The following is a 10,152-nucleotide window of genomic DNA, read 5'->3' as shown; positions in this document are numbered from 1 at the left end:
GTGACCTCAGGGTCGAGCCCTGCGTCGGGCTCCGTGCTCAGCACAGAGTTTGCTCAAGACTCTCTCTCCCTCTGCCTCTCTCCCCCCCTCAAATAAATAAATAAATCTTAAAAAAAAAACTGGTGAGAGATAAGGTTTTCAAAAAATTAACTGTAAGCAAAAAACTTAAAAATATGTAATGATTATAAAAGATCTTGGGGAAAATCACATTTGGGGAATATATTAGTCAAAACAAACAATTTTAAACACGTTTTTAAAAACTGAAACTGGATGACAAATTTTCATTACTGTTATTAATCTGCTACAAAATCTTTAGATTATAGATAATATAATTGAAGGCCAAGAGCAGCTTTCCTTTAGCCAAGAAATGCTTTACCTCATCCACATAATGCCAATGGAAAAATTCTAAGACAATTACACTGACATTCAGCAGCCCCTGACCGACTTTAACAAAGTGTGCTGATAGGTAGGAGACACTCACCATTTTTCTGGTAAAATATTAATGATATATAAGGCAAGGCATTGAGCAAAGGGAGAGTTCAGTATTAAAAGGGGACAAATCGGACCACCCTACCCTAGGCTTGTGGGGTAGAGGACTACCCTGCGGTAGGCGTGTGGGGTGAGTCTTTATGATAATCACCCGTGACCAACAAAGAATAACCAGACCTTGAGAAGGAAGTAAGCCATTGAAGGTATTATCAAGAGAGATGTTAAAAGGATTTAAGTTCCCTGGTTAGCTTTCTATAAAAGACCAACCCTAAGGGCCCTTATTGGCAACCCTGTTGGGACCCCTTTCACTCCTGAGAGCTTTTTTTCTGTATCCTTGCTTAAGAAACTTCTATCGCTTTACTCACAAAATAAATAAATAAATAAATAAATAAATGCGAAATTTCATTAAAGTATCATTTTTTAAAAGATTTATTTATTTATTTTAAAGAGAGAAAGAGAGAGAGAATGCGCACACAGGGGGAGGGGCAGAGAGAGAGGGAGAGAGAATCTCAAGCCGACTCCATGCCAAGCACAGAGCCAAAGGGCTCGGTTCCATGACCCTGAGATATGAGCTGAGCCGCAACCAAGAATCAGATGCTTAACCACTGTGCCACCCAGGCACCCTCATTAAATTAGCATTTTAATCAATGGACACAGGAAACTTTACTTTGTCATATTAAATTTAGTTTAGGGAATGTGTTTTGTCAACAATTTACCTATGAACAAATTAAATCAATTTGAGATTTTGAAATAGGATTTTATAAAATACATCCAAGAGATTTTTTTCTTTCACAAAAGGAGTATTTAAGATCATTCACAAAGGACTAGTTTTCAACAATTTGAAATTGATACTGAGAATTCCAGAAGTTGAAATGGTTGACTGTAGGTTTAGGGCTGGTAATAATGAGGGGAAGCTCTCAGATACACCAGAGGGTAACATCCACAAATATTCTGCTTCCTTCTTACTGTCAAATAGCATTGCATGCTATTTCTACCTACCTACTTCAGAGGATTCCAAGAATTCAAAATACCCTGGCAATATGTGAGGCAGTGCCCTGCTTCCCTCTGTTTATTTCCTTTGTCTCAACCTTGCTCTACTCTCCCATCACCTGCCTTTCCTATCTCACTGGAATCATATCCTTCCAGAAACACTTCATAATTAAATAAGCACAAGCCTTTTATGTATACACAACCCCCTACACACACACATCCTACATTATGCTTATGTATATACATTTTATGCTCTATCTATATATGGTGCTTCTATAAACATCAGTACCGACAAACTAGTTTATAGGCCCTAATACTAACATTGGCAGAAGTTAAAAAATTTAATATGAAGTCAACACATGTTACAATTTTACTTGCCAACTATATCTTTAAAAAGCTGGGGGGAAAAATAAAACACATATTTCCCAATTGAAAAATAAATAGAAGATGATAGATCATTAGATAGATAGATAGATGCAGGATTTTTAATTATGTACAATTTGTCAACTCCAAATCGTTGATGAAATGTTACTAATATGCTAGGAAATAAAAATAAGTGATACACTATAATCTGCTTGAGAATATTATTTATTGAAAATTTTGCTAGAGGGTTTAAGTTTCCTTTATCTCACTAATTTGGTTAATGGGATTTTTTTTCTGCATTTCCTTTGAATGTTTCCCTATCTCCTGGAAATTGTAGAAATTGATGTTTTATTCCATCTACTAAGGAGCTTTTAGCATATAGTTTGTGAAAGGGAGACTCACAGGAGGGCAGTCCATCCAGAGTGTTTGTTTATCTGTGGCAACATTCAAGGTGGATTTAAGGTCAGCATGGGTTGAACACCATTTCCCGTGTCACTGGCACTGTGTGATGAAAACTATACCCTGAATGATATCCTCACCTTTCAAAGGGAGTGTAGACATATTCTCATTTCTAACCGTCAGACTCATTTCTCATGGCAGGTTTTTATAAAATTGCCTGCATGTTAATTGTCCAAATTAAAGGGTAAGAAAAGCCGTCATACTAAAAGGCTTCCCACAAAATCATCCTCTAGTCTTAATTTTTTCATGCATCAAAATAGGGGCTTGGCAGCTTTGTCCAAGTCTCCAAATTTCTAGAACCGTCCGTGATACATCAACCAGTTTGTGTATAGCTGAGCTGGTTTGTGTGTGCTCACTTCTGGCAGCTTTGCCCAAGTCTCCAAATTTCTAGAACTGTCCGTGATACATCAACCAGTTTGTATATAGCTGAGCTGGCTTGTGTGTGCTCACTTCTGGCAGCTTTGTCCAAGTCTCCAAATTTCTAGAACTGTCCGTGATACATCAACCAGTTTGTATATAGCTGAGCTGGCTTGTGTGTGCTCACTTCTGGCATCAAAACTCTTGTCTTACTTTGAAAATCCTTGTCAACTCTTTCGAGTATTCTACACAGTGGCTGCTTCTGAAAGACCTTTTCTTTCTAAATGCCTTTATTTAAAAGGAAACACGAAATAGCCATCAAAATCCTCTTTCTCTGCAAAGGGTTGAACTCAGGGGGTTAGTGAAGTATTTCCTCCAGAAGGTGATGTGATGATGTGGACGAAATGAAATGTAATGAAAGCAATCTTTATGCGATGAGAAAAATCTAGCCCCAAAGACATGGTCTAAATGCTTACTAGTTAAGTCTTTAAAGTATGAGTCATGACCCATGATTAGTGAAGTATTCCTCCTCAGCTTTCAGTAACCATGAAGGTGATTTTTATAAAAGTAGTTTCTTACCCTACCCATAGTGATAGCTAGAAAAGATAAACTCCTACACGAGGCAGTGGTGGGGGCAGCGAGGGGGAGGTTACGATCTGCGTGGGAAGCTGTAGGTTGTCAGGGACGCTTCACAGGCCGGAGGAGGCTTCTACTCCTGTAGCCTGAGCAGTTAGCAGCCGCCTTTCAGTTGCTTAGTTGGCCCTGTGTTCTCTCTCTCTCCCCCTTCCTCTCTCTCTCCCTGTCAAATCGAGCACGTATGTTCAAAAAACAGCTTGCAGTTCTTATTAAAAGAAAACTCGAGTTTGTATCAACTTGCATCAGCCAAAGGAATAAATTATTAAGATCTTATTAACACACATTCTATCATTCAGTCTAGGTGGTTCTGTAAATATCTTATTGACTTGTTCCACTTAAACATAGAGGGTGTGTCCTTCGGGATAGCTTGTGTGTGTGTGTGTGCATGTGTGTGTCCTTCAATATATTAAATCCAGCATTTCATTTGAAATTATTCAAAGCCTCGGGTCATAGTGTTCCTAGTTTTCACCAAACAACTAATTTCTCATTTCTGTCGTTGCATTGCTCAGTCTGAGACTGTGGCTCAAAATGATCTTAGTAGAGAGTACATTCCCCTGCAGAAGCACTTGCCAAACAGAAATCACTATTCTGAATTTATTTTTCTCTTAAAACTGAAGTCTTCATAAAAAATTTTACATTAGCTTTTGTTTTATCAAAGAGCAAACAGTCTCAAATGTCCACATTATATGTTTTGTGTAAATGTGTGTGTGTATCTATGTCTCTGTATACACTTGTGTACATACACTCATATAGAGAGAGGTACATGAAATGAAAAATAGAACAGAAGTGACAGCAGCACATTTTCACAAACTGTTTGTCAATTATATAATCTTCCCACCACACCTGAAAAGGTGTTCAGTGGGCAATCCTAATCCGAAAATCTGCAGATCCATGGTTGCCATGAAGAGTTTGGAAGGACGATGAAGCCATGCGTCCTTGTTGCTTTAGAGGCCCTTTTACTCCTCATTAATACGGGGCAATGAAATGGAGTGCAATGCCTACTGCCCCCATCTCGACTGCCTATCACCACACCCTGAGGACATACTTCCTCTTTATCCACAATATTAGCACAAGCTTTTGTGGCCTAATTTCCAGAAATTAGCTCCCCTTCCAATTATTGCTGCAATTCTTTCTGAGTGCCCAAGGGAACCACATCACATATTCTCTGGACAAAGGCCTCAGGTTTTCAGATTCCAGCCGACTTGCCTGCAATCGCTCAGCTGCTGTGGCAGACTTGATCCTCACAAGTCTGTGGTCTTCTCAGAACAGCAGTCGTCCAGTGGAACTCTGCTAGTGCTCCCTCAACGGCCTTGAGGAGTATTGCCATACCACATTCCCACATCACAACCTAATTCCCATACCACAGCCAGGACCGGGATATAATTTTTCTTAAGAATTTCCTGAAGAGTTGAAGATAATGGATATGTAATTCAGAAAGTACCTTACAACTGAGACTAGAGACCCAAAGATGGCTTTTTATAACTCTGTGTAGCCAACAGTAAGGGACAGTATAACCCCCGACTCATAGGAAGCCTCAGATATCCACCCCTCAGGGTTCACTGAGGGGAAATGTTCTCGTCTACCCAAGCTCATTAACAGAATGTCTGAGATGATCTAGCAACTTCATAGATAGCCTCTTCAATCCTCACGACAACCCCATAACAACGATACTAACCACCACCACCATAATAATCCTTTTTACAGATGAGGAAAATAAGGCCCAGAGAGGCTAAAGTTATCTTGCTCAAGATCACAAAGCCAGGATTTGAAAACCCAAAGTGTCTGACTCCCTCCACTTCAGGGATCTAGAGGCAACTAAAACTCGGGTAGTGGTCAGACTGCCAACATCAAACACACAATTTAATGAAATTCTGACAGCTTCTTGAATGAAGGAGATGGGAGGGCACCTTGCCATGAGGAAGGCATCAGGTGAGAGAAAGCAGCAACCATATTCTGAAGGCGAGGAGGAACAGCTGACTCTGAAATAGCACCTCCCATTGCAGCCCTCCAAGCTAGGGTGGTGTTAAAGTTGACGCACGCTGAGTCCACAGGAAAAGACATTTCTCCAGCAGTGCAATTGGCCCAGCTCCTTCACCGTGAGGCAGGAAACCCAACAGATCCTAATACTGCACCCCCAGCATCATGTGCCGTGGGAAGGAAGAGAAAGACACATGCTACCATTTCTATTGTCCTTTAAAAATCTTCCTCCCCATTCCAAAGAAGTCCAATCTTAGAGGTAAGCATTGGTTAAGCCATGATTCATGTGATGGCTTAATGGTTTGGAATAGTAGTAGTAGTCCAAACTACGAAGGTGAGTACATATGTGACCCTTGAACAGCAAGGGTTTGAACCGTGTGGGTCCACTTACACATGCATCTTTCTTGATAAATATGGTACATTACTGTCAATGCATTTTCTCTTCCTTATGATTTTCTTAATGTTTTCTTTTCTCTAGCTTATTTTATTGTAAGAATACTGTATATAATACACATACCATCCAAAATACGTGATAATTGACTGTTTATGTTATTGGTAAGGCTTCTGGTCAACAGTAGGTTATCATCAGTAATTAAGTTTTTGGGGAGTCAAAAATTATATGTGGATTTTCAACTACTGCATGGGGACTTGGTGCCCCTAACCCTCACGTTGCTCAAAGGTCAACATACATATATATGTACACACAAACACACACACGCACCCCTACATACATATGTAAAGTTAGAAGTTACAGTGCTATTTAACAGAGATATAGGGAATGATGTGGACACTATACAGCCAAAAGTCAAAACCTGGAGACCCAAAGGCCAAGGCTAACAATATGGTAAGCTCCATAAGAGGATTTCACCACTGGAAAGAACAGAGGCCAGAGGTGAAGAAAAAATAGTGGGTCTATACCCAGAGGGTAGTCAGGAGTCAATAAGTTCAAGGCAAATTACTTGTCAGTGAGACAAGCAAGAATGCAAGTTCTGCTCCTTAAAAATCCAGATGGCAATTTGCATTTGCACTTCCTCAACATAATTAAATCAATGGCAGATGGTATAATTCTTTGCATTGTCATGTAGATTTTACAACTACTCTAAAAATGACAATTTTAATGGCACGTTACTTCATTTTATCTGTTATCCCAAATCATTTAATGCAATTGCTTCTTCTTCAAGTCATAACACTTATACCTTCAAGATTCTAAAAGCTCGACAGCAATTATAGTGACGCTTCCTGTAGAATTTATGAAGTATGTGCTCAAGTTAAAGTCTAAGCTGAGAAACTGGAATGACTTTATGAGATTTTATTACAGAAATCTCTATCCTGACAACACGATGCTATCATTAAAGTGATGAATACAGGCCTAAGATAGCACACTTCTTCCCCAGTCAGGGTGTAAACATGATTCCTAAAGATGTGCAAATATACCTAAACAAGATATCGTAGCTCCGCCCTCTAGACATAACTACACTTGATTTCATAGTCCTAAATGCTCAGACTAATAGCCAGGGAGCACTTTTCAACACAAAACTTGCAGACCCATCACCAGCCCAGCAGCCCTCCTGTCTAAAGAACAGTGTCCATGTGATAATACTAGGATCTGCTCTACCTAAACAACAAGCTCAATTTTACTGAACTTTCCTGATTCTGACCCAACCCAAGTCGGTGCTTTTGTTCAACTGGACTTCGTACATGATCTCGAGTCATCCTTTCATTGGTCAAGCTTATCAACAAATGGCAAATGGACAAAATCATATCCACTAAGGGAGTTTTTCCAGGTCAGAGATTGCCATTCTTAATCCATTCCCTGTATCTTTCTTAAAAAAAAAAATCATTTCCAACAAGCACACAATTATTTCATCGATCCCTTCTAAATATTTGCAAGGCTACTTTATTGTAACTACCACAATCATGCTTATCTTGATTTGTCTTCTTTTTGGCCAACTTGGTTTTGTTGTCTACCTATAAGCATCATAGCAAGGAGTCAGAAAGAATTTTTAGTCCAAGCCAAGACCTTTGATCTCCAACATATCTATCCCAAGGTTGTGGTTATGAGGCCCAAAGAAAGGCCCTGGGAATTTGATGATTATTCTCAGTCTTTGAGCTTTTCCACCTTCTGCTGCTCATAGCCAACGTGCCTACGCCTCACCCTACCTCCACTCCGGGGTTCTTCTAACAGTCAGTCAGTACATACTGTGCAGATTTATACAACTTTCCACTGATATAGACACAGACTGCTTTTAGGAAGGAAAGAATTAGGTAAAACACTTAAGTTTCTCCTCCCAAAGGGCTCTGGGTGCTATAGTTTGACTTACTCCTGGCCCTCTTTGCTGAGTCTAAGATGTGATAACTGACTTGGATCTGACAAGCTGTGTGAATATGTTGGCTAATTTTCTCCCTGGTTCTCATTCCTGAATTTCTCCAGTGACCTAACACCCTGATACACTGTTTTGGCTGAGTTTTCTGTACTGATTGGCAAGTCAGACCTCCTGGCCTCCCACAGAAAACATCCTGATACCCACAGTTTACCCACATAGCTCTCTAGTCATATCATCAGCTGATGCTGAGCCTATGCTGACACATTTCTCATTAAGTTTCCAGCAACGACTGGAACACTTGCTTTTTGATTTCTGCTTGCTTGGGAACTGCTTGCCAGCTTGAGGAAGTTGTGTATTTTTAAAAAGTTATCTTCTAGTTGTGAACTTTGTTTGCACGAAGCCTCATCTCACTCTGTTTTTCCCCATTTAAACTCTTAGTCTGGATCCATCCCTCAGGGATGATGCTGGCAATATGTCCAGAAGAGAGTGTAGATAGCACCCCACGTGAAAGTGTGAATGAGCTTCACACTCTGAGGCTCCTTTATTTCCACATATCAGCCCCCAGAAGGATTTGCTCAGGTAACAAGGTAGATATGCTTTTCTTTGAAAGATTTTTCAGAGGCTTTCTTGTAAGAAAAGCAATGTGAGTGAGGAAAGAGCCCAGCTTTCGGAGGAGCACAGGTCACGGGTGTCCAGTGAGCAAGCAAGGACAAGGGAGCAGGCAGCTGCTAGATGTCCTGGCTCCCTGAGGGAGCAGGGACAGACCACTGGACTCATTCCCTCAGAGGGTCAGTGAAGCACAGCTTTTTGAAAGATGGGAAGTGAGGAGCCTGGGTGGGCAAGGTGTTTATCAGCATTTAGAGGAATGATTTCAGAATGAGGCAAGAAGTGCTTCGGACCTGCTTGAGGGATTACAGATCAAATGATAGGGGATTGATTGTGTTATTTTGTTTATTTTTCTCAGAAGTGAGGCTGTGGGCTGTGCACTGGGTACCCTTGAATGCTTTTCAGAAGACAAAAATAAAGCCAGAATTACAATATGATGTTTAATAGTTATTGTACATTTTTAAGTATTTGACAGGACAGTCTATCAGTTTTTGCTGTGTAGCAAATTGCTCTGAAACTTAGTGATGTTATAAAACAAGCAATGATTTAGCTCACAATTCCATGGATTGTCAGTTTGGGTTGGGCTCAGCGAGGCAGTTTTGGTCACCGTGGGACTCACATGTGTGTTTGCAGCCAGCAGCTCATGCGTTGGAGGGTTGGCTGATCATTAAGCTAGGTGGAGGGAGAGGGAGCACCTGGGACACATGTCTCTCCTCTTGATGAGAAAAACTGAAAAGTCACCTTGCTTCTCCCATCAAAAGAATAGAGTCTATTTCTCTATTCCTGAAATCTGGGCTGGCCTTATAGCTTACTTTGGCCTGTATAATATACAGGAAGCAAAGTCATTTCTGAGCCTAGGCCTCAAGAGGCCTGTTCATTTCTGTTCCCCCTTTTCAGAACTCTGTTACCAATAGAACATTAATGAGATATCACTGAAATGGGAATTGCATTCTGGACGGGAATGTGTGGTTCAAAACTGGCTGTTTCAGGTACAGGATCAAATTTACAAAATATTGTGTTGCTTCAATAACTTAGCCAAACTCAGTATCTCACTTTTCTCCCAACATTAATGAAGCACTATATTTCTTGAGAAATGACAAGTATTTAGGTTGGTGTCCTTCTTGCTTTGGTTATTGCAGGCTTATTGTTCTGCTTTACTAAGAGAGAACAGACTGCTTATGGAGGTTGCTATTACTGTGTGACTTGTAATCCAAACAGGTTTGAACTGTGAGCATAAGGAATTTCTACCCTAAGCTGAAGAAATCCATAGAGAGCACTCCTCTAAGATCCTAAGGAAAAGACTCTGAGTCTTGTTACCAGTGACACAAGACAGAATGGAAGCCTCAGAACCTGACAAAATTCAACAGCCAAAGGAGAGATTTCTGAGGTGGTTCATGACCTCAGAGACAGACAAACCATGGAGAATTACCTTGCCACCCAAGAACAAGTCCAGAATAGACAGTGACTAGGAGAATTCCCATGGCTTCCCATCCCAATTGGAAGGCAACCACACAGATCAATTGGGAGAAGTGACAGGAAGATGCTTGACAAAGGAGAAACAGGTCAGGTCCAAGTGGAATATATTTATAGCCAAGGAAATCTGAACCATTTTGATAATTCCCACACTGAGATGAAGTAGGAAAAGATGAGTCTCCAGAGGTCCTTCAGGAGCAGGACAAAGCAGAGAGATCCAATTCTAGAAAATGCAATGGACATTGAGAGCTAACAATAATGCCATAGCTTCTGAAATCAGACCCAACAAACAAGAACCTAATGGCGGAAATAATCAGGTTCTCCAATTATAATCAGCAAACATCCCACCCACAATTTACTTTCAAACTCCACACTTGTCTGTCAACCTGAACCTCTGTTTATAGGCTACATCAACTAATTTGACTTCATTAGGATGAGATAGGTTGCAAACTGGAGAGATACTTACCCCTGGCAATTC

The sequence above is a fragment of the Ursus maritimus genome, unplaced genomic scaffold, assembly GCF_017311325.1.
Source record: "Ursus maritimus isolate PB19 unplaced genomic scaffold, ASM1731132v1 scaffold_11, whole genome shotgun sequence".
NCBI lineage: Eukaryota > Metazoa > Chordata > Mammalia > Carnivora > Ursidae > Ursus > Ursus maritimus.
Note: the sequence above shows the minus strand (reverse complement) of the source record.